This window comes from Alexandromys fortis, unplaced genomic scaffold (assembly GCF_014885135.2).
Source record: "Alexandromys fortis isolate MF-2015 unplaced genomic scaffold, M_Fortis_MF-2015_v1.1 scaffold_29, whole genome shotgun sequence".
NCBI classification, from domain to species: Eukaryota; Metazoa; Chordata; class Mammalia; order Rodentia; family Cricetidae; genus Alexandromys; species Alexandromys fortis.
Window position 1 is genome coordinate 6,323,013 of NW_026067891.1, and position 23,712 is coordinate 6,346,724.

The 23,712-nt window shown below is 49.7% G+C and overlaps 1 long non-coding RNA gene across 1 annotated transcript; it reads left to right on the forward strand.

Annotated features, from left to right (window-relative positions):
- The first annotated feature begins 944 nt into the window (after positions 1-944).
- On the forward strand, positions 945-8,480 carry LOC126494378 (uncharacterized). Its single transcript, XR_007589998.1, has 3 exons — positions 945-1,990; positions 6,859-6,944; positions 7,483-8,480. It is a non-coding gene; the product is annotated as an uncharacterized lncRNA (long non-coding RNA).
- The last annotated feature ends 15,232 nt before the right edge of the window (positions 8,481-23,712 follow it).

Consider the following 23,712-nt stretch of genomic DNA (forward strand, 5'->3'; position numbering starts at 1 on the left):
GGCAATGGAAAATATTTACGAAGACTTACCTGCTTCTGAAAAACAAGTATTTTCTCTCTCTCCCTCCCTCCCTCCCTCCCCCCTCTTTTGTTTTGTTTGAGACAGGGTTTCTCTGTGTAGCCCTGGCTGTCCTGGAACTCAGAGATCCACCTGCCTCTCCCTCCTGCCCGGGATTAAAGGTGTGCACCACAGCTGCCCAGCTACTTCCATCCCTTTTACAGGTGAGAAGACTGAAATTCAGGGCCCTGCATATGTCCTGTGGCTAGTAACAGGCTGAGGACCTTTTGATTTTTGACCTGGAAAGGAGACTGCCTGACTCTGAGCGGGGTTATCACTACTCCAAGTGTGACCCAGAGACCAGCTTCTTCCTCGGCATCACCCCAGAGCTTCCTGGAGATGCATGGATCAGAATACTTCTTTAGCAAGATGCCCCAGATGACTAATTCACACATTGCTATGGTTTGAGAGGCGCTGGTCTCCACCACTTCCTCTCCTCTCCTTTCCTGTGACACACGGAGTCACCTTGTTCCTGATTCTTGATTTCCTCCCCTTCCTAAGCAGTTCACATTTAAACTATCCACGAGGCAACCCTAGCAACAACAATAAAAACATATCTTCAGCCATCCCAGCACACAAAACCAAAACCACTGCAGTGTCAAAGACAAACAGTTTGACCCCAAGACTTCTGCTCCCAGCCCTCCGCATTTGGGAGGATCCCCACTGGGGCTTCCAGTTTCGGTTGGGCCTCTGGAACCTGGCGCCTTCCCTCAGAACAGCAGTAGTTACAGCATTTCCTCACTGTATCTAACCCTTCCCACAGGCTCCTGTTGCTCTGTGATGACAAAGGTGGGGATGATGGTGGCTGTGGTGATGACACTGAGCTGGAGAGATCCGGTCTGACTTCTTCTTTTATTTCTGATATTCTCAAAATATCTGCAGGGCAGTGGTGGCGCACACCTTTAATCCCAGCACTCAGGAGGCCGAGGCAGGAGGATCTCTGTGAGTTCCAAGACAGCCAGGACTACACAGAGAATTACAACAGAAGAAGCAAAAAATCTCTGTCTCCAATGGGAGTGAGATGCCAGCATCACCCAAAAGAGTGTGAGGACCAGATAGTGAAGGGATGCCTGACTTCCACGCTGCTGTGTTTCCGCTTCCAGTTACTGGACCGTGTGTGTATATACACTAACACCTCCCAGCTTTGGTTTTTACACCTTACAGCCAAAGCACCCACCCCTGGCTGTCTGCTAAGCAGTTTGCACCATGGCCTTCCTTCTCAAGCTAAAACCAACTGCTCTGGCAGAAAGTCTTCCACTGAAACCAGCTGTCCTGCTGGGCCTCCCAGAGCTCAACCTCAGGAAGCATTGGCCCCAAATCTGTTGTGGGAGGCACATCTGATGCTCAGTTCCCTGAGATCCAAGGCCACGGTCTTTCCTCCCCTCCTTCTCTGACTCTTTGCCAGAACCCCTGTTGGTGCCCAGAACAGAAGGGACCAGAAGACACCGAGGATCCCGGTGGGCTGAGTTCTGGTGAAATGAGTGTGGTTCCATATCAGGCCATGAAGTATCCTACTGTATGAACTGCCGCCAACACAGCCAGCTCAGTGCTGGCCGGGCCTGGCCACTGACGTCAAGGCACATGAATAGCAAGCCCCCAGTTCATCCCAAGAGGCCCACGGGAGGCCTAAGCACCTGACAGGCTGAATCCCTGGATCACTCACACTCAGGCTCAGCCTGGCACAAGCCAGCACTACCTCTCCTGGCACCCCCTCCACCATCAGCCCTCTTGGGGAATCTAGGCTTTTCGTTGCTCTCTGGACCTCACACCCCAGCAGTGGCTCCACCTTCTCTCCCCACCGTCAAGCACACTGGCTTTGTTCCTCTACTCCTGCCTTATCCCTTAGCACTTTCTGTGGAGACGGATGAGTTGCCAAGGCCCATGAATCCGCTGGAGAGGAGGAAGCTCTGGCTAAGGCTGCCCAGAGGACAAGGTCAGGCTGGGACAGAACCCTCGACTGTGGCCTGGGGCTCTCACTGTACCTCAGTGGTTTACCGGCTTGTGTTTCAGAAGTTCCTCAGGGGAAAGGGAAGATGCAGTAGTGTGGAGACAGGGCCTCCTTCATAGCCAGTACCTCCCTGAGTCTATCTGCCCCACCGTCTACAGGGTGAGAATGGGAGAGGCCTGACAACCTCACCCCCCTTCCTTTCTGTTCCTGTACAGGTGCAAAACTCTGCACTAGATCCGGTCTTGCCCTCAGGGCTCTGAGACATTTTGGAGTCCTTATTCTTTGATCCTCCTCACAGCCCTCTCCAGCAGAAAAGGCCAGGGATATCACTCTCTCTTGAAATGAGGAGGCAGACACAGGAAACGTAAGGCATTTGTCTGACAACTCATTCCTGCAGAGTTCTGCCTGGGAATGGTGTGACCATACCTACAAAGTTTTCTGAACACTGAATCCCGACTCTGGGCCAGTATGCAGCTGTGTTTTATAAGATGATTCTAGAAAATACCAATGCCCAAGACCCTTGACACTAAGTCTTCCTCAGCACCAACTACCAAGGAGCTCGGTCCCAAAGTTGAAAGTGGAGGTCTAAAGAACAAGTCTCAGAACCTAGGAAATATCTTGTTTATTAATCTGTTGTGAGCACGCCTCAATGTAAATTCTGCTGCAGGTTATCTCTTTAGGATTTGGGGGTGGGGTGGGAGTGGGGACAGGGTCTTACTGTGTATCCCTAGTCAGCCTGAACTTAACTTTGTAAATCAGTCTGATTTTGAACTCAGAGATCCACCTGCCTCTGCCTCCTCGGGCTGGGATTAAAGGCGAGTGCTGGCTCCTTAGCAGTCTTTAGTAAGGATAGCAGTCTTTAGTAAGGCTCCTGCACGCCTCCTCGCCCATTTGATCTGAAGCTGTGATGATCAAAGTAACATTGACCACCACGCATACCCACTTATGCAAATGAGCCATCAACAGTAATAAAGATGCCAGGGGAAAGTATTTTCTGCTTCTATACCTTATCAGGAGCACACTGACCTTGAGGAACACAGGAGTTCCAAGTCCCACAAGTCGCCCTTGGCCCACATCTCACGGGTTGAGTCTCCAAAGTGACTGGGGAACATCAGACCCGCGACGCTGCCGCCACTGTCACCCTTTTGGGAGACCCTCTGTCTTCCAGCAGCAGGCTGACCCTTCCTGCTAACCGTCCTCCATTTGTTTATTCTTTTCACTTGTTTACTTTCTGTATCTCATTCTACAGTGACTTCTCACCATCCAGAGTTCCCTCTCCTGCGTCGCAGGTGACGCCTTCCTCAGACAATGTGGCTGACGGCTGATGCCGTTTGGAGTTTCAGCAGAAAAGTATCTGCCAGAGCAAAGGCTGTCTCCATCCTCCAGGATTCAGGAACACTCTCTAGCCCGTTGGCCTTTAGCCCTTCCTCCAGACAAGGGAGACAGGGTCCCACAGAAGAGGCAGTGGAGACTGTCTTTGACTTCATGGCCAAATCTCTAAAGTCAAGGCTAATCCCACCAGTACAGCTCGTCCCTGGCTGGACTCAGGCCCCCAGATGATGCATCAAAGGAACAGGACACACCAGCAAAGGCAGCAATCACAGAGAACCATCTCAGTGACCGACTACTCAAATTTCACTAACTAAAACTCTAAGACTACCTGCCTTGATTCCTCGGGAACCTTTGGCAGTATCTGCTTCTAGAACCCAGCTCCTACTACCTCTAAATCATCCCTGTGCCAAGTCAACCTCACCCTCTCTCCCACTAAGCCAACAACAGGAGCTGTTTGCCTTAGAACAGGCCCTTCTTAGCCCACCCATTTCTTCTTCTTTTGAAAAGGGTCAAAGTCTCTAACACACTTATTTTTAACCTACAGAGTACAGAGAATTGACAGAATAACTATTTTCCACCTCACCTCTAATTCCTGTGAATACTTGGTTTGGGAGGTATAGAGAGAAATTGCTATAAATCCCATGGCCATTGGTAGATCTATGGGTGCTTGTCTAGATGCCAGGGGATCATTAGTGTAGATGATGTTTGTTCGTTTTTGTTAATTCTTTGGCTGGTTGCTTGTTTGTTTGTTTTGACATAAGCACTATAGCCTGGCCTGGCTTCAAACTTGTTAAGTAGCCAAGGCTAGTCTTAAACTCCTAATCCTTTTGGCTCCACCTCCCAAGTGCTGAGATCACGGGCAGGCATCGCTATGCCTAGATGTTTGTTTGCTTGCTTGCTTTAAGTCGAGGTTTTGCTATATAGTTCCAGCTGGCTTGGTTCTATATAACTCAGCCTGAGGAAGGGAGGGCACTGTGAGCACATGCTGCCACACCTGGCTTGCTTATTCATTTGGAAAGGCGAATATCTCTAGGAGAAGCACAATATTAAGTCCTGAGCTGGGAATGTAGCTGATGGTAGAGTGCTGGCCCGACACACGAAGTCCAGGTCCCATCCCCAGAACTGCACAGACTGAGTGTGATGTCACATCCCATATCCCAGCACTTGGGAAGTGGTAACAAGAGAATCAAAGGTTCAGGGTTATTGAGTTTAAGGCCAGCCTGGGCTACATAAGACTCTGTCTCAAAAAAAGAAAAAAGGATTAAGTCCTGTTGCCTCCAAGTAAGCTGATAGAAGGAGTGCTCCGTTGAAACTATTTTTCCAGAGATCAGCACAAAATTCTCACAAGAGTGTCTGGAAGTGACACCCTCACTCTGCAAGGACTAAGCTGGCCGGCCAGGGAAGGAAGGGGGAATGGATGCAGGGTGGAGTCTGAGAAAGACTGAGGCAGGTGTCTGACTCCCGTATCGTCTCAGCTCCCAGTCTGAGGAGACTAAATCTCCCTGGCATCTGTAGGGAAGGATGCTAGGAAAATTGATGGTTTAACTTGTAGATGCCAGCAAGGAGATACCCAGTGGGAGCCAAAGGAGTGCCGCTCCGTCTGGATGCCCTGGGTTAGTCACTGGGGCTCAGCAATGAAGGAGAAGGAGCAGTGAGACCAGAGCCACCTCTTTCCCAGCCTAAGGAGGCTGGAGAAGTCTGCACTTGGGAGCTGGATCTTCCCAGCCTGGGCCTGAACTGAAGCTTTCCCTGGTTACTTACACCTCACAGGCTGAGGCTTCCCCTGGCCAAATGCCTCATAGGCTGAGAAGGCTTCTGACCCTTAAGTCAAAAGCACCTCATACACCAGTCTGTAGAACCAACCACAGTCAGCCTACTTCTTCACCACCTCCTGCAGCTGGGCTCAAACAGTTCAGGGGAGCGGAAGTGTCATAGCTACCGAAGTAGGCCAACAGCACCCAGTCGTACCAGCACTGCTGCCCACTGCCAGCAGGATAGCCTTAGTAGCTCTCACTCCCAGGCGCCACAAAAGCCGCCTGTTCCAGTGTCTGTCCATAGTGGGTGAAGGAGGAAGGGCAAGCCAAAGGCAGGCTGGTCAGCAGCGGGATAGGTGTTATGCCCTAGCCTATAGACCTTTATGGAAAAACTGCTCTTTGCCCAGGGCAGTCCACTTTGTTCCTCTGAGAATATCCCCAGATCCATGGCAGACGAGTTCCACTTCTGGCCCCTCTATCCATACCCCCACATCTTGATTTTTCGCCTCATGGTTATTTTTACAATAGAGACTTCTAGAACTGAAGGAAAAGTATAAATTGATTCGTTCAATTCTTATTCCACAAATGAAGAAACCAAGTCCAGAGGAGAAAGAAAAGGGGTATTAGAAGTCCCCCAGAGAGCAAGTATGAGCCAGGACTAAGCACAAACTCTTCTAACCTGTCTTCACGCATGGTTGCTAACCAAATGCAGCCAGCCCCCTTTTCCTGTCTAATAATTCTAACCTTTTAGGCCCATGTTTCCACCTGCAAGACTCCGTATACCTTGGCTTGCTCCCTCCCTCCCCTATTTGCCTTCCCAGCAAGCCAGAAACATCTAGAGTAGGTTGGAGGCACAGTTTTGTTTGGAGATTTGGGGGGAGGTTCCATCGAGAGCCTGAGAAAAGCCATCAGCCTTCACTACAAGGCTCTGAAATGCCCAAGGTCACAAGGAGATTGCAGAGGTGTCTCAGCAGTCATTGTTGGGAGAGTTAAAAGGGAACAACCCTAATGCTGATGCTGCCTGGACTGGACAAACTCAGAACTCTAGAGTAGTGGCTCTCAACCGTCCTAGAACTTCAACCCTTTAATACAGTTCCTCATGTTGTGGTGACCCCCAATCATAAAATTATTTTGATTGCTACTTCATAGCTGTCATTTTGCTACTCTTAGGAATCATAATATAATATCTGTTTTCTAGTGGTCTGGGGCAACCCCTGTGAAAGGGTCATTCAGCCCCTCAAAGGGGCTAAGAACCTCTGCTCCCAGAGTGGGTGGGGGGGATGTGGGGGGAAGGTGAGGGGAGCGGGAGGAGGGGAGGGCGTGGAAACTGGGATAGGTGTGTAAAATGAGAAAAGATCATTTTTAAAAATTAATTAATTAAAAAATAAAGAACCTCTGCTTGATGGGTGGTGGTGGCACATTCCTTTAATTCCAGCACTTGGGAGGCAGAGACAACTGGATTTCTATGAGTTCAAAGCCAGCCTGGGACAGGCTCCAAAGCTACAGAGAAACCCTGTCTCAAAAAAAAACCAATAAATAAATAAATCTTTAAGAGAGAGAGGCAGGGGAACAAAAATCGATTCTCTCACAGTTCCAAAAGTCAGAGTCAGAATCAAGGCATGGCTGGGCAATGTTTCCTCTGAGCCCTAAAGGGGAGCGCCTGTCTTGCTTCTCTGGCAGTCCCTGACTTACAGCTGGTTCAGAGCTGCCTCTTCCAGTGTTTGTCCCCATCTTCACACGACCTTCTCCTCCTCCTTCTCTCCCCAGAAGGAAGCCACCATGTTGGACACAGAGCCTACCCTTCTCCTAGAAACCCAACCAACAGCCATGATAGCTCCACATCCCGCAAACAGGTACTTGGCTTAGGACTTAAACATGTCTTGAGGTGTCATGGTGGCCTTTATGCCTGGAATTCCCTCCTGATTTCTACAGGTTCCAGCTTTACCTGTCCCCTCTTGCTAGCCATGTCTCACACCACACCCTTCATGATGTCTTTTGGTTCATATCACTTGAGGTCACATGGATCTCAATTCACTCATGTCCAGACTTCACTACCCTGAGTAACGTGACGAGACACAGCCTCCGCTCTCTATGGTAGTGAGCTATGTTCCGACTGACATTTCCAGAGAAACGGCCGTGCCCAACACCTCTTTAGACTCGTGTTATTCATGCCTGAAGGTTATTATTCAAATCACCTTCACTCAGCAGGACTTCCTGACCAGCCTCCAAAATGCCTCTCTCACTGCCAATCCCCGTCCCAGGGCCAACTCCTGCTCAAACTTCAGAGCTCAGCTCTGAGGCTCATCCCCCAGGAATTTCCTCCCCATCCCTTAAACTTAGTTCAGTGTGTCTGCTCTGTATTCCTGAAGTACCTATCCCCTTTTTCCCCAGGGAGACAGCAGGTGTTTAGCTGAGACTTAGCAGCTATCCGTGCACTGTGAGCATCTGATGACCGCTGAGAACACGTGACAATAGCATCCTTTCCCGTCGGTGCTTCTCAGGGCTCTCTAAAAAGAACCACACAGCCACCCCTTCCCGTGGCTCTGTGTGTTCCATCAGCCAGAGCCATGAGTGACGTTGCTCTTCAGTGCACCCTTCCAGCTGTTCCTGTCTTATGCAAAGGAAGAACGAGAGCTCTACAGTGACCTAGAGGCCTATGACCTCTGCCCTGCTTCCCCTGTGACCTCATCTCTTCTCTTCTATCACCTTGACTACCCTGTCCACTTTAGAACTCTTGCTCCTCTTGGGCCACCCCCGTGTCCCTCCTGTTCCTGTCCTTCGTGTTCTGTCTTCCTGGACACCTTGCTCTGATGTGATCAAGGCTCACTCCGGCTCCCCACTGCCGACTGTTCCTGTCCTTCGTGTTCTGTCTTCCCGGACACCTTGCTCTGATGTGATCAAGGCTCACTCCGGCTCCCCACTGCCGACTGTCTCCCACTTAGTCTTGCTTGTTCGCTCGCCCTAGTTTTATTTTCCTTCGCTGCATCTACTGTTTTCCAATACGCCGCATAACTTTCTTAGTTTCTTGTGGGTTGGAATTTGCTTCCTTAGCACCAAGAATAGCTATTTGTGTGGATGGACACAGAATGGATGGATGGAAAACAGTCGGATGGAAGATTTTTTTTTCAACTTGGTAACAGAATAGTTCCATAAGACAAGAGAAGTGGCATTGAGCCATGTCCTGATGCCGGGACTTAACCTCCACAGGCCTACTTCTCGTGTGACTAAAGGGCCCTAGAAGAGCTGCTTTCCGAACTGACTGTGTGATAACCAATTGAGCTGAGTTACTGAATAAAATCTCCTCCCCTTGAAGACATTAGGATCCAATTAGAGGACGAGATGAGTGGGCAGGAAGCCAGAACTAGCACCCAGCATCAGCCTGAGAAGGACTGCGGACAACATGGGACCTGAATAGCTGCTCTTGGGATGTGAGGTTACTTGGGGACAGAGCCACAGGAGACAAGCCAAGTGTGTGAGGGGAGCAGTGATTGTGGGGAGGAGGGGAGGAGAGCGCTGGGGAGCAGAGCACACAATGCCGGGCTAGCCAGGGAGACCAGTGGGCGCCTTGAAGTAGGCCTTGTGCTCACTGGTGAACATTTTACTATTGTTGTTGTTGCTCTTTTTTTAAAAAAAGATTTATTGATGTGCTTGTGTGTGCATGTGCTATGTGTATGTGGGTGCCTGAATAGGGCAGAAAACAGCATCAGATACCCTGTAGGCAGTTGCAGGCCACCTGATACGGTGCTGGGACCCAAATTCAGGTCCTCTGAAAGAGCAGCAAGTACTCTTAACTGCTGAGCAGTCTCTCCAGTACCTTATCATGCACATTTCTGAAAAGGTCTGGGCAAAGGCTGAAAGTAACTGCCTGATCCTGCTCCCTTCAGAACCAGGATGTGCCACAGTGCCCAGCTTCTAGAACTGCCTGGATGCCCAGACTCAGGCTTGGGCACTCTGCTACCCTCCGTGAGGAGCCCCACCTGCTCTACTGTCTGCAGCTGGCAGGAGGTCCATGAGAATGGCGGCCTCACAGGGTGGTCTTTCAGAAGTTTATTCTGAGCAGCTTCTTCCAAAGATCAGGAGGGCTTCCACATCCCACAGATCCCTCGCTTGGCTCCCACAGCACCCAGGAGCTGAGACCAAGAGGGGAAATCGATGCAGGGCCTCACAAAGAAAGCATACTGTGCACAGGCTCCCAACGTCTGAGTCCTCGCTCTCCCTGTCACTACCCACCCAGAAGCCAGTCCTCCCTTCCCTGGGATCCTCCACCTCTACCATGTTCCATAGCCGAGCATACCCAGGCAGTCACACCCCACCTCCATGCACCCTTACAAGCTGAGCAGCTGCTCCCGGAATTCTCCACTCCAGCCAACTGTCCATACATTCATTTAACATGTTTCCCTTAGGTGTGTCAGCAGAGCCCCAAATTAGCCACCAAATCCTTGGGGGGGCCAAGACAACAGGTGCCCCTCTACCCAGCAGAACACTCTTGCCCGAGGGACATAAAAACTAAACATTTGGGGGTAGCAACTACTAGACATCTTGAGGTTCACAGCTAAGGAACTATAGCGGGTTGAACTGTGTGCTCTCAACACGTGGCCCACCATGACCTGGGAATGTGACCTTCTTTGGAAATATGATTTTTGTAGATGTAATTAATTAAGATGAGATCGTGTTAATTAGGGTGAGCCCTAAGCCAATGTCTTTAATATCTTTATATGATGAGGAAAAAAACAGAATCGCAAACGGGGAGGAGGCCGAAGGAAGGCGGAGCTGAGACTGGAGAAGTAAAGCAAGAAGCCAGGGTGGCCAAGGGTTCCTGGCAGTCACAGACGCTAGAAAAACCACAAAGGCTTCCTCCACAAAGGCCTTCAGAAACACAGCCCTAACAATGCCTTGATTTTGGATTTCTGGCCCCCCAAATTGAGCAAGAACACATTTGTGGGTTTGGTTTGGTTTGGTGACAGGGTCTCACTGTAGCCTAGGCTGGTCTTGAACTCACAGACATCCACTGGCTTCTATCTCCTAAATGCTGGGTTTTAAGATGTGCACCACCACACCCAACCATTTCTAATGTTTTAAGCCACCGAGTTTGGGGTGACTTGTTATGGCAACCACAGGAAAATGACATACGAACCAACACCTAAGCCTGGCCCTCAGAAACCTGCCAAACATTCTCCCACACTAAGCCAGATGAGATTTCACTAGTCCCAAGTCCCAGCCCCTACCCTACAGTCCTGGCACCCTCATGCCTTCCGTCCCAGTTTGAACGCCCCCCTCCCCGCCACAGAGCCTGTCTGACGAGTGTTTCCCCTTCTCTGCTCTCTGGCTGCTTATTTTTAGCCCCTGATTCCATCTACCTTATATGGTCCTCTGTTCATCTCAGGAGTACGGACTACCCCCTCTCCTGGTTTGTGAGCTCTATGAGGACAGAGAATCCCGAAGATATTAACAGCCCTAGCGGCAGTGAAATGCTGCTAGATCCCCGGTTGTTCTTGTCCCATGACATTTGAGGAAACTGGCAGCACACGTCAAGTGACAGCATCTGCTCCGCAGTGAGAATGCTCTGCTACTGTCACAGCCCTGCTAACGTGAACGTTAAAAAAAAACCTAATATCAAAGAACATTTTTTTTTGAGACAGTATCTCACTATGTAGCTCTGGCTGTCCTGGAACTTACTATGTAGACCACATCCTCCTGCTTCTGCCTCCAACCGATGGGATTAAAGGCATGCACTGCTATGCCTGGTTTAAAGACTATTTTAAGCATCTGATAGACTTTTTTTTTTGAGACAGGGTCTGTATATTCCAGGCCGACCTCAAACTCACTGTACATCCCAGGATACTGGGATGACCTTGAACTTCTGGTCTGTCCCACCCCCACCCCCCCAACCCGTACCTACCTCCCAAGTACTGGGATTACAGCACGCACCACCATGACCAGTTTAAGCTGTGCTAGGGATAAAACCCAGGGCTTTGAAGATGTTAAACAAGCACTCTGCCAGCTGAGCTGTTTTCCCCCAGCTCCCTTTTTCTTTCATAATCATATAGCCCCCGTGTGGTCAACAGTTGAAGTATTATTATCCCCACTTAGTAGGTAAAGAAACAGGTACAAGATGAGTGTAGTGGCACATGTCTATAATCCCAGCATTTAGGGGCTTAATGAAGGAGGGTTATGAGTTCAGGGACAGCTACATAGAGAGACACTGTTAACAGAAAGAAGAGAGGAAGAGGAGGAGCCAAGGGTCTGGCTTTGTCCGTCAAGCTTTTACCTATTGCCATCTAGGGAAAATTCTACTGGAGACAACTGGGCAACCAGGTTCTAACCCAATGGCCGCTTGGAGGTGGACCAGGGGCTGCCATTTGGCAGTGGCCTGCTGGAGGAGGGAAGGAAGGAGGGGACTCCCAAGCAAGCTCCAGGGCTCTCCCCGGGCTCAGTTCTGGGCTGAGCTCCCAGCACAGCCCACTTCCTGTAAGCCCCAAACTCCAGGCCAGGATTTGCCTACACCTGTTTGAACTAAGAGTGCTGTCCCTGCTCTAGAAGGATCTAAAAATAGAGGGAGGAGAAGGGGGTGGGTCTAGTCAAAGGAAGAGCAGGCTAGGGAGCTGGCCACTCGGCTTAGCATTCAAGGCCTTTCCTAGCTGGCTGCAACCCATCAGTGTGGCCTTGTCTCCCCTGAACATGAGCTTCCCATTCTAGCCAGTATGGCTCTCATCCTGTTCTTGCCGGCGCAAAACTCGGAGCTTCCCCCAGTCCTGTGGATAGCTCTGCTTACATAAATCATCTGCTCATTCACTAGACATTATCCAGTGCCTTCAGTGATGCAAACACCATGCTAAGGACTAGTAATGCTGTACAACAACCCCCTAGGCTTGCAGGGATTCTATATAGAATGTTTTTTTTTCCTGTACATTATTTATTTGTTGGTGAGGAGGGTGCACACATGTCATGGCATATGTGTGGAGCTCAGAAGGCAATCTGCAGGGGTTAGCCCTCTCCTTCTACCATGTGAGATCTGGAGATGGAACTCAGGTTATCGAGCTTGGCAGCAAATGACTTTCTTTGCTGAACCATCTCACTGGCGCCATACAGTTTTAATTTACAGACTAAGCACAGTGACGGCTTGGAGACGTAGCTCACTTGTTCAAGTGTTTGCCCAGCACGGACAAAAGCCCTGGGTTCCATCCTTGGCATCACAGAAAGCCAGGTGTGCTCATGCACACCTGTCATCGCAGCATTCGGGAGGGGGCGGCAGGACAATCAGGAGTTCAAGGCCATCTTAGACTACATATAGTGAGTTTGACGCCAGGCTGAGCTCCCTGAGACTGCCTCGGGAAGACGGACATGGGTTGCCAGATGGCTCAGTAAGAAAGGATGTTTGCTGCCAAGCCTGGATAACCTGAGTTTGAGCCCCAGAAGAAGACTGACTCCTGCAAGTTGAAATCTGACTTTTACACATGCACCAAGGCATGAATGCACATGCGTGCAAACACAGAGAGAGAGAAATACATAAATGTAATAAAATTTTATGTTAGGCACCGTGATCTAAGGATCTAGCTCATGCATGAGACCCAGCATGCGTGAAACCCTAGGTTCAGTCCTCAGTCCTGTGAGAGGGTAAGGGCATAGTAAAAGAGTAACGAAGTAATAATCGCCTAGACCAATTATAACAATATACTATATGGAAGTGTTTAAACAGTGGTCGGTAGAGCAGTGCCTTTAATCCTGACTCCTGGGAGACAGAAGCAGGTGGATCTCTGTGAGTTCCAAGCCAGCCAGGCCAAAACTATATAGTGAGACTGTTTAAAAAGAAAAAAAGAGTTATTTAAATTTTATGAATTGTTTATTTCTGGGATTTTTCTTTTAATCTTTTTGGACCATGATCGGTCATAGTAACTGAAAATAAAACCATAAATTTAAAACAACAGCAACAAAGCCAAACAGTGGTGGCACACGCCTTTAATCCCAGCACTCAGGAGGCAAAGGCAGATGTATCTATCTTTGAGTTCGAGGCTAGCCTAGTTTACAGAGCGAGTTCCAGGATAGCCAGGGATACACAGAGAAACCATGTCTCAACAAATAAACAACATCAACAAAAACTACTTATTTACTATGGAAGAGGAAGACTAAAAGCACAGCCTCCTGCCCTCTGGAAGCTGATAGCTGTCCCTTCAAACAAGTGTGGCTGGCTCCCTCCTAACTACCCTCTGTATTCCAACCAGAGTGCAGGCTACAGGGTGTTAGGTAGATTTTTTTACAGTGCAAGTCATCTCTCCAAATAGAAGGTCAGCTCTTCAGGGCAGAGACACAGTCCATTCCTGCCTGTACCGTGTGGCTCAGCCAGGACCTTGACAGTTCTGAGAAGGGTCTGAGAGATCTAGAGACCCCACAAAAGCCTCAGCTCTCCCTCCTTGGGGATAAAATACCCCACTCCTTGTCCTCACTCAAGTTCCCAGCGAGTTCAGTCATTTTGTTGCTCCTTCACACACACTTCTGACTACATCCTGACCGGAATCACCTCAGTCTCCTTGACTAAGGAGTTCTCTAAGGAAGGCCACACCCACATCCTTCTGCAGCCCTGCTTACACGGTAGTTCGCGTACTCCAAACCTCTCAAGGAGGCTGTGCAAAGAGGGATTTGGAAAAGGAGAGGAAGGAAAAAGCCCTTTCATGTTCCCTAAGACCCTTAGAGAGAGCCAGGAATCCCACCACTGCTAAGATACTGTCCCATAGAATACTTCTGGCCTCATTGATGGCCACCCTGCTATCCTGCACCCTAGACAGCACCATCGCAGGAAAGACAGACTTCTGGAATGGCTCCCCCTGACATCAATGTCTTCTTGGTGTCCTCAGAATTTGGCCATGGGCATAATCACCCCAGGGCAACTGAAAGCAGCTCCCCGACTCCATATTTGTTAAGGAAGAACTGGTAAGCTGGATGAAGAACTCACTATAAGGCACTGGCCTGGAAGTGTGAATGGTTGAACTCTCGGTCCTTTAATTCTGATTAAATTCTGACTAAATTCTACTTATTAACTAATTATATTCAGATTATGAATCAAATTTATATTGTTACTTGTTCTTATTGTTTAATTCTGATACTTGACTTCTGCTTCTCCATGCAAGTTTTCTGTCTTGCAACTGAGCAGCCCAGGAATTTCTGCTCTGGAAGGGAGGGTGAATACATAAGTTGACAAGTGACAGGCAGGTCCCCCGGAAGTGGAAGGGCCCTGGAACCTTGATTGTAAGTAAAACCACCTTCAGGGGTGGAAAAGAAAGAGGCAGAAACTAGATGAATCAAGACTCCTTGCTGGGCAGTAATGGTGCACATCTTTAATCCTAGCACTCAGAAGACAGAGGCAGGCAGATCTCTGAGTTCAAGGCCACCTGGTCTACCGAGTGAGTTTCAGGACAGCCAGGGCTACACAGAGAAACCCTGTCTGAGGGGTACAGGAGAGGAAGACTCCTCAATCCTAAAAAAACGCACCAATCAGGCCAACAGGAAAGAAACCAGTTTCCAAAAACTCAATCTGACAGTCCTATTTGTCCCCTAAAGTATGTTTGTTACCTTCTCCTCCTGCCGAACACACCAGGCTAGCCCCAGAGGACTGAGAGTTCTGCCTCTCTGAACAAATCCAAAGCCCCGTTAGAACTGAGCTCACTGTGGTTCCAATCTTCCTTAGGCAGAAGAAGGCCCACTCTGCAGCTCAGCCCCTTTGCACTCAGAACTCATGGACTATCTGTTGCTTCTGTATTGTGATTAAGGGGTTCCACAGGCCTTGCTCACCAAAGCAATGGGAAATTCTACCTTAGAGATGCATTTCTGGAGCTAAAATTGGAATGCTCTAGAACAGAGTGATCACAGAAAATGAGAGTCCAAGCTGTTGAGCCCTGGTCTTCCATTGACGTGAGTGAGGCTTTTCCTGACTGCACTGGGTTAGGAGGAGACGTGGAGGTCAGAGCGGGTGCTAGCAGAGAGGCAGAGAAGTGAGACACCGAAGAATTACAGAGGCCCTGCAGGGTGGATGCATTTCTACAGACAGGCAGCTTCAGCTGTAATTGCCCTCCCGAGAAGGCAGGTGAGGAGAGAGCTGGGGACTCTGAGGAGCAGAAACGAAGTACTCAAGCCGCAACCATCCACGTGCTCAAGCCGCAACCATCCACGTGCTCAAGCCGCAACCATCCACGTGCTCAAGCCGCAACATCCACGTGCTCAAGCCGCAACCATCCACGTGCTCAAGCCCAACCATCCACGTGCTCAAGCCGCAACCATCCACGTGCTCAAGCCGCAACATCCACGTGCTCAAGCGCAACCATCCACGTGCTCAAGCCGCATCCATCCACGTGCTCAAGCGCAACCATCCACGTGCTCAAGCCGCAACATCCACGTGCTCGTCTTGCTCGTCGCCCCTTGGCCTCTCAGCCAAGACGAAACCAATGGAGAGACCGGGGCCTAGACGCCTGTCTTCATCCCCCAGGTGACTCAGGCCATGTGCCTCCTCCGTCAGTTTCCACTTAAAACAGAAAACAAATCCAGATGGGAGCAGAACACAGTGCTTTGCCCACGGCAGGTTCACCAGGCGCTCTCTCAGTACACATCCTGGATGATGGAGTCGCGGAGTCTGTTTTCCACTGCAGTCACTACCCCCAGCATCCACGCTCGTGAAAAGGCCGGGGTTTGCTTCTCCTCCAGCCGCCCCTTCAGGCCTCTCACAGTTCTTCCTCAACAGAGGAGACTAGCTTGGCTTCAACTCAAAGTCAGAGTAACGAGTCTCCCTAACTACACAGAGCTCTTGGGAAATTTGTCTGGCTCTCAATCTATGGCCTTCCACACCCTCTAGAGTAGTGGTTCTCAATCTGTGGGTCATGACAAACCTCCGTCTCCAAAAATAGTTACGTTACAATTCATAACAGCACAATTACAGTTATGAGTAGTAATGAAAGTAATTTTATGGTTGGGGTCACCACAACACGAGGGACTACATTAAAAAAGTCACAGCACTCCTTGAGGCTTAGACACACCATTTGCCATTCCTTCGTGTCCTTTCTTCTTTTTAAGTCAGAGTCTCGTAGTCCAACTCTGTCTCTGACTCACTCTGTAGCCCAGAATGACCCTGAACTCCCAATTCTCTCCAAGTGCTGAGATTGCCAGTGTTTACCACCATTCCTAGGATTATGTGGTGCTAGGACTCGAACCCAGGGCCTTTGCTAGGCAATCACTCTCCTAACTGAACCACAGCCCCAGTCCTTCCCTATACTCTTCAACCATTTTATCCTTTGCCCAGGATCCTTCCCTTCTGGCTCAGTATTAAAGTTTCTCGGTCTGCAATGCCTTCTGGCCCTGAATTCTGTTACTGGCTTTTATTCCCTTACTTAATCTTTAAGTCCCCACATCTAAATATGTTGCCTCCGTGTGATCACTAAGTACTCTTAAATCCTTCATAATCTGCCAGTGACCTCTGGGTTGTCAAAATCAACACCTCATTGTCCCCACGACTCTGTGACATTTAATCCCCTTGACTGCCCCTTCCTCTAGGAGACACCCTTTCCCTTGGCCACCAGGCTGCTTTTCCCCCTGTATTCCTTTCCATCTTTCTGAAATTCATTTATTTATTATCCCCTTCCTCTTCCTAATCTTCAGTTCTAGTGTCCTTCAGAGATTAGTCCCTGGTCTTATTTTCTCCCTCTGTCGTGGCTCTCCTTTCCAAGCCTTTCTGGTCTTTGTATAAATGAATGGTTCCTCTACATTTCTAGGCCTGATTTCCCTCTAGTCCTAAGCCCCAATCTCATCTTTCCTCTGTTTTTGTTTGTTTGTTTGTTTAATACAAAGATCCACTACCTAGCCCAGGATGACCTTGAACTCATGACCCTCCTACCTGCCTCCCAAGTGCTGGGATTATGGGCCTGTGTCAACATACCTGTCAACTTCATCTTTCTAACCGCTTTTAATCCCCATCCAGATGTCCCATGGTCTGTGGCACTCAAACTGCCCAAATTGAATTGTGTATGTGTAAAACAGGGTCTCACTCCTGGCTGGCCTGAAACTCACTAGGAAAACCAAGCTGACGGTCTCGAACTCACAGAGACACACCTGCCACTGTCTCCTGAGTGCTAGAATTAAAGTCGTGTATCACCACACTCAGCCCAAACTGAACATTTAGGATATGTTCTCTCTTACATAGCCTGCAATGTCTTTTTCTGACAGTTCCTCCAGTGACCTAAAAGAGGCTGGTCAGGGCTTCCTGTAGCCCGCTCAGGTGGAGAACTCTGGCTTTTTGGACACTAACTCTGTTAGGGCTGCCTCTTCTTCCTACTCACAAGTTTGCTGGGGTCTATGCTCTCTGACCTATACTCCTGACGTGACTGGCTGATCAGTTTTCAGCCCTACTCCTTCCAGTCAACACTACCAACAAAAGTCCTCCATGGTCACCCACTCTTCCCCTCAGCCGCCACTCAAGGCCATCCACGCTGAGGCAGGAGGTTGACTCATCCTGTTCCCTTTACATAGATCCCCTTCCTGCTGTCTTCTGGCGTCTAAACCATGCCTTCCTCGAGCTTCATCTTCCTTAATCTAAAAATACTCCTCAGTGTCAGCAAATGGCTCGGCAGGTAAGGGTGCTTGCTGTGAAACCTGCTGACCTCAGTTAGACAGCCAAGTCTCCCAAAGTTGTCCCCTGACCTCTGCATACACGCTGTGGCACATGTATGCTCCTCCCTAATCAGTAAATGTAAATGTTACTTATTTCATTAAAAAAAAAAAAGACATTCCTCAATCCACTCAGCTCAATGACCCTACTTCCTCTTACTTTCTCAAATCTCCATTATGACAGTATCTTACCAGCCCAGGTATACTATGAAGAGGAAGCTATCTTTTTCCTTCCTTCTAGACCAAAGGCATTCCAAAATGTCTTCCGAATTCCTTCAGTATCATACTTTAAAAAACAGCATACACAGCCAGGCGGTGGGGCACACGTCTTTAATCCCAGAACTCGGGAGTCAGAGGCAGGCAGATCTCTGTGAGTTCGAGACCAGCCTGGTCTACAGAGTGAGTTCCAAGACAGTCAAGGCTACACAGAGAAACCCTGTCTTGGGGGGAAGGGGGAAGAACCAGCAGGCACAATAAATATAGGATGACTTTATAAAACAATGAAGTATTGCAAGCTGTGTGGATATCTGGGTTCACACACTTGAGCAACATCACACGATGGGCTTAGACTTGGGTTGGAGTAGAGAATGTGCCCATCCCCCGATATGTGCAGCACACTCTCCCAGATGTCACCTTCATTCCCACCAGGAAGCGTAGCACCCAGCCTAGTCTCTCAGGCCAAGCCAGCAGCAGAAGCAGCCATCTTGTCTCCTTTGTGTCCATAGGAGTTCGGGCCTTCTCAGCCTACGCTCACAAGCAGGCACCAAATGGCCAGCTGATTGCAACTGGCCTCCTCTTCGCCTCCCTCAGGAGGTAAGGGGACAAAAGCACAGGGAAAGACCTAACTCCCGGTTCTGGCCAACCGAGAACTAGCTACCTCATATATGGGGCAGAAACAGAATTTCCCAAACTGTGGTTCCCCGTGATAGTAGGAAAGGAATCACTGTTCCAAACAGACGAACCCGTAAGCACATCCTGGCATAGCACTTCACAGACTCCATGTGCAAAATGGGAGGCACGATGCACTTGGGCCTGTCATAGCTAGTATCAAGGGACATCACTTTGGGAGCTAGAAAGGCTTCTGGGGTCAGTTCTCTCCCCAAGAACTCTGAATTCAGTCCTCTTAGCCTCCCTACAGAAGACAGCAGCAGCTGAACTGCCCTGTGGAGGAGACGGAAGGGAAGTTCCCTTTGGGTATACCAGCCTTATAGGAGTGACAGCCTCAAGGAGTGACATGGACACGTTGTCCTAGGCCTATAGACGGGAGCTCCCAGCATAAACCAACCCCTCGGGATGGCAGAGGGGGGCCAGAGAGGAGTCAGAAATCTGCAAACCAGGGCTGAGATGGGTATGGGGGGGATGAATGGACACGAAAATCCCAGATCCCTCATCACAGAGCAGGAAGCAAAGGCGGCCTTTCACAATACACACCAGCGGCTTCACCCCAACAAATGCTGTCTTAGCATCACCTACTGCTCAACCCTCCAGGGAGTCAAAGGATCCAAAGCAACATTCCCAGGAACTTCCCCGGGTGGCCTCATCTGTGCCCCTTTCCACGTCTGCACACAGGCGCTGTCAGAGGAGGGCAGGCAGGGGAGGAACACAGCTCCCCAGAGGAGTGATAACTGGCGCGTGTGCCCCCCGTCACTGCCCCGAAAGGTCCCCTCACTTCTCTGGGTTGTCCTCTCCTTCACTGTCCAAAGAACACATGGAATAAGTCATCTCTAGGGTTCTTGATGAGCCCTACCCCCCTGCCAGGTGCAGACCCCAGGAAGCACTCAGGTCATTGTAAAGAACTCAGGGCGGCAGGACAAGGGTGGAGACCAGAGGTATCTGGTGTCAGGAGCCCATGGCTGCTCCAAGTCCTGGTGTAGGTACTTGTGACTCATAGCTAGGGAAGCAGGGTGCTGGGTCTCCTAACAGGAAGAAGAGTCAACCACCCAGCCTAGAGGAAATGCGGGAGCGATGTGGAGGAGATAAAAAACAGGCAGAGTTCCAGGATTCCTATCCTTGGAAGCTGGGGTAGGGCTAGAGAAAACATCTGCTTCTTCCAGCCCAGGGCAGAGCAAAATGGGGGTAAATGACAGGAGGAGTGGGGAGAGGGGTTCAGGTACAAAGAGGTGATCTTTGACCAGGATGGCACATTCTGGGGAAGAATCCACCGCTAGGAAAGATGGCTGTCGTAAGGGTACAGGGAAATGATCTGGCGTCTTGGAACCGCCCACTACGGTCAAGCAGCAGCCACCTTACAGTATACAATCTCCTTCTGGGCAGAGTAATGGTCACTCGGCTGGAGGGAGCAGGCAGGGGAATTTGCACACTCATGGACCCGCAGGAGCAGGCTTGCTCACACTAATGGGTGCAGGAAAGTAACAACCTGGAGAAATGTTCACACAAAGCACGTGCCCCTTTTCCCCACAGTGAGGGCTCTGAGCAGAGATTTTGGAATATTCTGGATATCCAGCTCCCTCTATATGAAGAGAGAATATAAAAGATGCCCCTAAAAGGACAGAAATTCCTGGGACTCTGCTGTGTGGAAGCTTCAAGGTGGCAGCTGGGAAGGGGAAAGGAGAGAGGGTGGCAGTGGCTTCAGGCTCAGGATCCAATTACAGGACTGTTTCCATACTTAGCCACCTGACAGCCGCTCGGAATACTCACCACTCCAGCCACCATAGCCCCACAGACCAAATTAACTCAAGGGCAGACAAGGGCAGGGCCCAGAAGCAAACTCAATAGCCCAGAGGCCCCCAGCCTTATCTCTTCCACCCTCAAAAGAATGTCTTTTGTTCAGCCTGGTGCCTGTCCTCTCACGAGGACTGTACCTCTGTAGCTCCAGAGTCTCATGAGAGAGAACCTTAAAAACCTAAGGGCAGACACACAAACCTCACGATCTCATGTGCAAAGACCAAGTGCTAGTCCCAGAGACAAGCTGCACAGTCCTAGATCCTAGGGGGATTCTTAGGGCACCTCCCCCAAAGAATCCCCAAGTGGAAGCCAGCCTTGGGAGTCTTAAGAAGAAGACAAGTGGCAAAATGATCAGGTGTCCCCTCCACGGCCTATAAATAACCCCCATGTTGCAACCCAAGCCACCGCCTCTGTCACACAAAGTGCTGAGATGTCAAAGGAAAGCCCCGGTGTGCAGAGCCGAGCCCCCTTCTTGAAAGACCCTGCAACTCCTGCAGGCTTTCTCCCACTCCTCTCTGCATTCTGTCGAGTTGCTTCCAACACAATCACCAATTCTCAGCTTTATGTTCAATTCGACCCTATCCTGATCCGTCCTGCCCCGCTGTTCATAAAAATAATTCCCAGCTTTGCCTACAGTGTCCCACTCTGTCCGTGGACATGCAAACCTAAGGTCACCAGCTAGAACAGAGTCCTCTGTCCTATCCCCTACCAAGAGAGTAACTCAGAACCTCCATTCTAAAATTATGTTGTTTTTATTCATCTCAGAGATCCCTCTAGGCTTGACTTGGAGGGTCCTCTTTTCCAGCATGTTCCTGCCAGACTCCTCTCTCTAAACCTGGCCCAGACCTCAGAACCATCTGCTCTCATTTCTTCTTAGAGCCCCTCGCGAGCCCCCAGTTCTCTCTAGCATCTCATCCTCTGTGTCCCAGGCCCCTGTGAGAAGGGCAGTGATACCAACAAGAAGCAAAGTCCTGCCGTCAGCCCCAGCCCCTTACTCCAATAAAAACTTGGGACCGCCAGGGGCCTAGCAGGAGCCATTTGTGCAGGGCGCATACCTGCTTGTCCTGAGAGCAGCAGCGAGGCCACGCAGCAGCAGAGCAGGAGCAGCGCCCTCATGGTGACTGCCAAGAGAGCCCAGCTGCTCCTCGCCTCTATTTATATGGTGGGTGCAGGCAGCCACAGCGGGCAGTGGAAGGCGGGGAGAAGGGTCACACAGTCACTAGGGCAACTGGGCAAACATGATAGGGAAGAAGCCCAGACCCTCAGGGATACTGCAGGTGCTGCCCTAATCTCAAGCACCAGAAACCAGAGCCCAGTACTGCCCAGGATCGTTTGGTCCAAGGTAAAGACTAAGGGAATAAAGTGAGATGGCCTTTGGGCTGAGGCTCAGGAGTTAGGAACTTGCCTCTTCCTAGAATATTTGTTATCTTTTTTTGTTTGTTTGTTTGTTTTTGTTTTTTTCGAGACAGGGTTTCTCTGTGGCTTTGGAGCCTGTCCTGGAACTAGCTCTGTAGACCAGGCTGGTCTCGAACTCACAGAGATCTGCCTGCCTCTACCTCCCGAGTGCTGGGATTAAAGGCGTGTGCCACCATCGCCCGGCTAAATATTTGTTATCTTGACCTAAAGTCTCAGCCAGGTCCAGGACTTGGAAATTCCTCCAAATGAAGGAATTATCAGCCGAATCAAAACCAGTCCTATTTGGTCGTTACCAATCTGCAGTCTGGCAAATAGGAAAACCCTCAGCATCTGACCTTTGAGGTCAGTGACTACAAGTTTATCCTCCCAGAGCCTCTGCATAGAGAATGCTGAGCAGAGGGAAAAAGGGGACTCGGAGAAGCGCCCGAGTGATGTGATGTGAGTTGGAGGTGGGGAGACAGATCCAGTTCCAGTGGGCAGGGGCTCCAGAATGTCCAGGCACTTCTGCAAAGTGCCATTTGATGCGGTGTCCTTTGGGCTGTGGTAGCTCTGAAAGCCAGGTGTGGGAAGCAGAGAGACAACAGATGCTGGCCTGTGTGGCTAGGGGCACAGTGTCACCAGGAAAGGAGGAGGTAGCAACCAGTCATGGAGTGAATGAACTAACAGTAAACGAGGCATCTGTTGTGTGCAGGGACTTTACAGTTCCCAAAGTCTGTTTCCATTGTACTGGAAGCTGAACACAGGGCTTAGACCCTGCCAGAACACTCTCCCAGGGAACCACATCCAACCACATCCCTAGCCCTTGTGTGTGCTTTACATTTTTAAGAAGGTCTGTAGACCAGGCTTGTCTTAACTCAAGGATCTGCCTGTCTCTGCTGAGTGCTGGGATCAAGGGTGTGCGCCACCACTCCTAGTTCACCACAACTATTCAGAGGGCACAAACTGATGAAATTTGACCTCTGTCTGCAAAGTCAGCACACCAGCAGGCGAGGCAAGGAACAGATTCCTGCTTCACAGTCAGGCAAGCCTTTAACCCCCTTGCTGTTACTTTGCATTTCACAGCTATGGCTGTAAACAAAGCCAATGCCCTTTATCTGTTTCCTTCACTTACAGCTTACTTTGAGGTTTATTCACAGGGTATCAATAGCTCATTCTTTCTTATCAGTGAGTAATCTCCCACAGTTGGCCTCCTACTCACCTGCTGATAGACATTGGGTTGTTTCCAATACTAGACTATTAAAGGAAGGTTGTTATGAATATTTGTATGCATACCAGTGTACAGACAGAAGCTTTCGTTTCTCTTGGGTAACTGCCTAGGAGTGAAGCAGTTGGGTCATATGACATCTACTTAAAATTTTCCCAAGGCAGCTGGGCAGTTAATCCTAGTACTTGGGAAGCAGAGGGAGGCGGATCTCAGTAAGTTTAGGGCCAGCCTGGTCTATAAAGCAAGTTCTAGGACAGTCGGGACTGTTATACAGAGAAACCCTGCCTCAATCAAGCAATAAAATTCCCAAGGTGATATTTGGAACATACTATTTTATGTTCCCAAAAGTGTACTAGAATTTCAGTCCTTTCCCAGCCTAACACTTGATATGGTTGGTCTATGTGGTCCTGGGAATGGAATCAAGGCCTTCCATGTGCTAGCCAAGAACCCCCCACTGAGCCATGCCTTCGTCCCTTACCTTGAGTCAATCTTCAGATGTATAGGTGTAGCTTGCTGCAGGGTTTTATTTTTTAAACAATTATTTTGTGTGTGTGTGTGTGTGAGAGAGAGAGAGAGAGAGAGAGAGAGAGAGATGCACACAGAGTTCAGAAGACAAGACAGTTGTCTCCACCACCTGGATCCTGGGAATGGCACTCGGGTCAACAGGCTTGGTG